Source organism: Rousettus aegyptiacus, unplaced genomic scaffold (genome assembly GCF_014176215.1).
Source record: "Rousettus aegyptiacus isolate mRouAeg1 unplaced genomic scaffold, mRouAeg1.p scaffold_m13_p_2, whole genome shotgun sequence".
In the NCBI taxonomy this organism is placed as follows: domain Eukaryota; kingdom Metazoa; phylum Chordata; class Mammalia; order Chiroptera; family Pteropodidae; genus Rousettus; species Rousettus aegyptiacus.
In genome coordinates this window covers 172,143,164-172,149,284 of record NW_023416295.1, presented here as the reverse complement: position 1 = coordinate 172,149,284, position 6,121 = coordinate 172,143,164, and positions in this window count along the sequence as shown.

The window sequence follows — 6,121 nt, the reverse complement described above, 5'->3', positions numbered from 1 at the left end:
AAAGGACATTCTAAGCCTTCCACGTAAGTAGTCACAAATTACTTGATAATTAAAAAGAGGAAATAGTAATCCTATAGAAGAGGAACTCTGCCACACCATCTTCACCCAAGTGATATACGTTCACATCAATAACGAACAACCTGATACCACCTCCCGCTGAGATGCACCGAGGACACAGCATCACCATCAAGTCAGCAAGACATAAAATTAATCTGATCATGGGCACACATCAGACGAACCCAAACTGAGGAGCATGTTACAGAATAACTGGTCTGTACTTTTCCGAAAATGTCTATGTCATGAAAGACAGAAAAACCGAGAACTGTTGTAGATTATCAGAGACTAAAGAAAAGGACAACTAAATGTGATACATAGTCCTGAATTAGGTCTTGGAGTTGGGAATGGGTGGGGATTACTATAAAGGGCAGTATTGAGACAGTAAAACTTGACCGTATATTAGATAATAGTGTTGTATCAACATTAAATTTATTGATTTTTTAATTACCGTGTTGAGTTATTTAAGTGACTTCTCTTGTTTTTGGGAAATCTATGCTGAAATTATTAGGGGCATGATGTCTGTAACCTACTCTCAAATGGTTCAGAAAAAGTGTATACAGATTTCTCCGCTATCCAATAGTAGTGGCAAAATGTCAACACTAAGTGAATCTGGGTGAAGGGCTTCTGGGTGTTCTTTGAAGATGTTGGCCACTTTTCTGTAGGTTTCAATTTTCTAAAGTATCAGAACAAAAGTAGTTTTTTGTCTTTTCGCAAAAATCTTTTAACCATTATATAAATCATATGTGTTCATCATCAACGCTTCAACCAATCAATATTGAGCAGGAGAAAAGAAAAGTAAACATTACTGAGAAACTCTAGCACCCAGAGACAATCACCATCAACATACCCAGCTGTCTTTTCCAAGGTTATCTCACAACTCATCCCACACACATGCTTTCGCACTACCTACAGTTCGGAGTTAAATATTACAAGCCAGGTCCTGTCTCATACAGCTAATTTAATCTTTACAACCACAAAGGAAGGGGGTATCATTTCCATTCGTCCCAGCACAGAGCTGAGAAAAATGAAGTGCCAGGCCCTGGTTCCCAACACTGCTCAGATGTGGGTCCCCTTTTCACCCTCCTTCTCCTCTTCCTACAAAGCCAATTTTAAATGCCACCTCTCCCAGGAGGCCTTCCTACACGACTCTGGCCAGATGAGTTGCCTTCCTCTGGGCTCCCATGGGAAGCTGCGAGCCCGTTCAACAGTGGGTATGCGGCTTTGAGGGTTTTTTCACAGTTAATAGTATTCTTGACAGCTTCCTCCATAATCATCTTGGCAGCATCCTCTCTGGGCCAGGCCTGTCACAGGTGCTTGAAGTTTCCTCATTTTAACTGGATTCCAGTCAGAATGATCAGATATTTGCTTAAAATGACTCGTCATCTGAGAAGTCTGAGAAGTTCCCAATTAGGCCCAATGCTATTCCTGGGCTGATTCCAGCTAGGACTGATCAAATCGGTCTGGGGGGTTCTTGAGGGTGCTCCACAGGCTCCATTTCCCAGGTTTACTTCCTGAGACTTTCGTTGCCCCTCTGACGGAGACGTCTCAAAGCAAAGAAGAAGGGGGGTGGTGGAACGTTTTGGGGGATCTTCTCCTTTCTCAGCCAGCTGATGGATCATAGGGTTTTCAGAACTGTAAGGGAATTCTTAGCAGAAACTCAATGGCCTTCAAAGGCCAGGGAGGGAAGAGGAGGTCATGGTGGCCCGGTGGGACTTGTGGAGAACTGGAGAGTAGATGGTCTGCCTGAAGGTGTTCACATTCAAAGCTAAAATCCCACACCCAGCCTGAGAGCACTCCTTAGCAATCAAGATTCTCTCTGTTGCTCCTGAATCTAGATTCTAGCACAAGCCCCTCTGAAATGGGAAGACTGGGGTTTAAAAGAAGGGGGTTTGTACAGTGAGTCAGAGTTCCGAACCATCAGTGTTTCCGAGCAACACATTTGTCATCTCCTCTCTCTTTCTCTTTATCCAACTGATCTGATCTGTTTGCCTAGCTCAAGAAGTGGAATCATAGCCTTCAACAGACGGATAAGGCCATCATTGGCTACCCCTTTCCTCTTTTCAACAGATGAAGAGCTGTGGAAAACTTGAATGAAAAAAAGCAAGTCGTAAAACTATACACTGGTACATCGCAAAATGTATTGCCATATGTTACAGGAAATTATACTGCCTCATGAAAGCGGTTGCCTTTGGGTAGAGAGGAAGGGGAGAGAATGAGATGGGTGGGAAAAGTGGCAGGACAGGCTTAAACTGCCCCTAACCCCCTTTCTGGGTATGGACTCCAAAGAAGCGAAGGCAGGGCCCCGATGTCACACATCCACGCACACAGCAGCGTTAACAACAGCCAAGCAGCGGAAGCAACCCAGGCGTCCATCAACAGATGGACAAGAAAAATGTGCTATATATACACAATGGCATATTATTAGGCCATAAAAAGGAATGACATTCTGCCACATGCTGCAACATGGATGAACCTTGAACCGCCGTGCTAAGTGAGAGAAGCCAGATGTGAAAAGGCGAGTAGTACGTGATTCGACGTACATGAGGTACCCAGAAGAGGCAAGTTCATAGAGACAAAAAGTAGAAGGGAGGTCACCAGGGCCTGGAGGTGGGGGCGGAATGAGGACTCTGTGTAATGGGTACAGAGTTTCTGTTCGGGATGATGAAAAGGTTCTGGAAATGGATAGGGGCGACGGCTTTAAAATAACATTCAGAATATAAAGAGTTTCTAAAAGACAATAGAAAAATTAGCAAAAGGCTAGAAAGTGCACTTCACAAAATGTATACGAAAAGGTCCTTAATTTCATTAGTCTTCAGGGAAACACGTCTTAAAAATCACAATTTCACGCCTTCGTGTCCTCACGAGAATGGCTACCAAACAGGAGATGACACCCAGCGTCACAGAGGATGTGGAGCAACTGGGACTCTCTCATGCCACTGGTGAACGTGTAAATTGGAAGAACCCCGTGGGGAACCGTTTGGCAGTGTCCACTGAGGCCAGAACAGGCATATTCTAAAAGTAGCAATTCCACCCCTCGCGATATCCTGACAGAAGCGGGTTGTGCTATGTTTACAGAAAGATGTGCAAACATGGTCAGCAGCCGCTCCCGTCGGATCTCGGAAGCTAAGCAGGTCGGGCCTGATTAGTACTTGAATGGGAGACCACCAAGGAAAACCAGGTGCTGTAGGCGCAAAAAGGAATAACAAAGCAAAACATGGTCAGCGGCACTTCATATCAGCCCCAGCCGGGCAACAACGGAAACGGACATCAAGAGTGGAATGGATAAAGAATGGTGGTACATTTCAGAGAGCTAGAGCAAATACTCCTAAGATGTATATGGAACCATAAGAGACTCCAAATAGCATGGCAATCTTGAGAAAGAAGAACGAAGTTGGAGATATCACGCTACCTGATAGAAAAATATGCTACAAGGCTACAGTAATCAAAACAGCATGGCGCGGGCTTAAAAACACGCATCGAGCCAGGGAACAGAATAGAGAACAGAGAAATAAATCCGCGCCTACACACTCAGTATATGGCGAAGGAGGCAAGAATATACAGTGGGATGAAGACAGTCTCTTCACTAAATGGTGCTCGGAAGATAGGACAGACAGATGCAAAACAAAACAAAATAAAACCAAAACGACCACCTCTTACACTGTATACACGAATAAACTGAAAATGGATTAAAGACTTCAATGTAAGACCTGAAACCATAAAACTTCTAGAACAAAACGTAGGCAGTAAACTCTCTGGTATTGCTAAAGGTAATTTATTTTCAGATATAACTCCTCAGTCAATGGAAATAAAAGAAAAAATAAACAAATGGGACTATATCAAACTAAAACATTTATGTTATGTACAGTAAAGGAAGCCATCCATGAAACAAAAAGACAACCGACTGAATGGGAAAAGATATTCGCTTATGATACATCTGATCAAAGGTTTATATCCAAAATATATAAAGAACTCCTACAACTTAACAACAAAAAGCAAACCAATACCAAATAGGCAGAAGACCTGAACAGATATTTCTCCAAAGAGGAAATACAGATGGCCACTAGATAGATGAAAAGATGCTCCAGGGCACTAATCATCAGAGAAATGCAAATTAAAACCACAATGAGATACATCTCACACCTGTCAGGATGTCTATCATCAATAAAAGCACAAGTGTTGGCGAGGATGTGGGGAAAAGGGAACCCTCATCCTCATCCACTGTTGGTGGGATTGCAAATTGGTACAGCCACTATGGAAAACAGTCCGGAGGCTCCTCAAAAAATTAAAAATGGATCCACCTTTTGACCCAGTGATTGCACTTCTGGGTATTTATCCAGAGAACACCAAAACGATAATTCATAAAGATCTGTGCACCTGTGTGTCCGTGGCAGCGCAATTTACAATAGCAAAGGCATGGAAACAACCGGAATGCCCATCGGAGGCAATTGGTTAAAGAAGCTATGGTTCACACATACAATGGACTACCACTCGGCCATGAAAAAAGTTAAGTTCTACCATTTGCAGTGACATGGATGGATCTAGAGGTTGTTATGCTGATTGAAATAAGTCAGAGAAAGGTAAATACCATATGATGTTACTTATATGCAGAATCTAAAGAATAAAAAAAAACTAATCAAAAACAAACTCACAATCTAGTGATGGCCAGAGGGGAGGGGGATTGAGGGGCTGGGAGAATGGGGTGAAGGGTTAAAGAAGTACACATTAGTAGTTGATAGATGGCCACAGGGATGGGAAGCTCGGCATTGGGAGTCCAGTCGGCATTAATGAATCGCTAGGTGAGAGTCAGAGGGGAGAGAGAGCGATCACGGGGATCATTCTATAAACTACATAAATGTCTAACCAATGTACTGTATACTTCAAACTAACAATAAAATTTAAAAAATAATAAATTGTAGTGTAGGGAAGTACCAGCAAAGCAAAGGTGGGAATGGTCACCCCAAGCCGGGAGGGATAGTTCAGTACTGACATCGTTGAGGATTTCCAGTGCATGATGATAAGAAGCAGACCAACTTTAAGTCGGTCCCACTGTATCTAAATCCCCTACCGCCGATGCGTCCTTGCTGTTTACATCTGAGCGGATCGCTCTCCTGCCTCACCCCTGTGCCACGATCACGGAACATTTACAGAACGGAATGCAGGAATGCTATACAAAACTGGAAGTGGACCGATTTTTAAAACATGTCTCTATCACCAGTGACGAGTGAAAAAAGCCAGACATAAGGATTCGCACTGTGATTCCATGGATAAGGAATTTGCTGAGTGAAATGGCACATGCGGAAAGTTGTGTGTGGTGTGGCACTATTTCTGGTTAAAAAACAAACAAACAAACAAAAAAAGCCAAATGGAGTAATGAAAGATGCAATTTCATCGGAAACACAGATCTGAAAAATAGGAAACAGAAGTATTTGCTATGGTCTGGATGCGCTACTTCATATTTTTAAGTGTCCGGGAAGTAATTATCTGTCTATTTTTTGCAACTTTGTAACAGCAAAACCTTGGAGGCAACAGAGAGGAATGGCCAAGTTGAGACATTTCTACCATGGAATACTATACAGCAGGCAAATGAATGTGACTACAATCTACTTGGATTGCTGCCAAGAATCCGGTGTTGCGTGGAAAGAAAAAAATAAATTGCAAAATGCTGTATGTATGTACAGTATTAAATGATGCAAGTAAATGTGCAAGAAGCACAAATAGAAAGGACAGAGTTAACCATTCTTGAGCACCTACTATGTGCCGGGTGCCTACCTGAACCCCACAGCAGCCCTCTGAGCTAGTTACTAACAGTATGTCTTTTTCACACACAGTAGGAAACAGAGGCTCCGCGAGGTGCAGCGCCACGTAGGGTCCCACAGCCAGAGGTCCCGCAGCCCTGAGGGCCCCTGCCTGCGAGGCTGGCCCTGGAGCTCGGCTGCCCAGACCAGGCCATGGGGCCTGGGCCGAGATCCTGAGCTGTGCTGGGCAGGAGGCCCCGTAACTCCAGCCGCTGCTCCCGCCCCTGCCTGCCCCTCCTTCGCCTCAGCTCTGGCTGGGCAGCCCACAA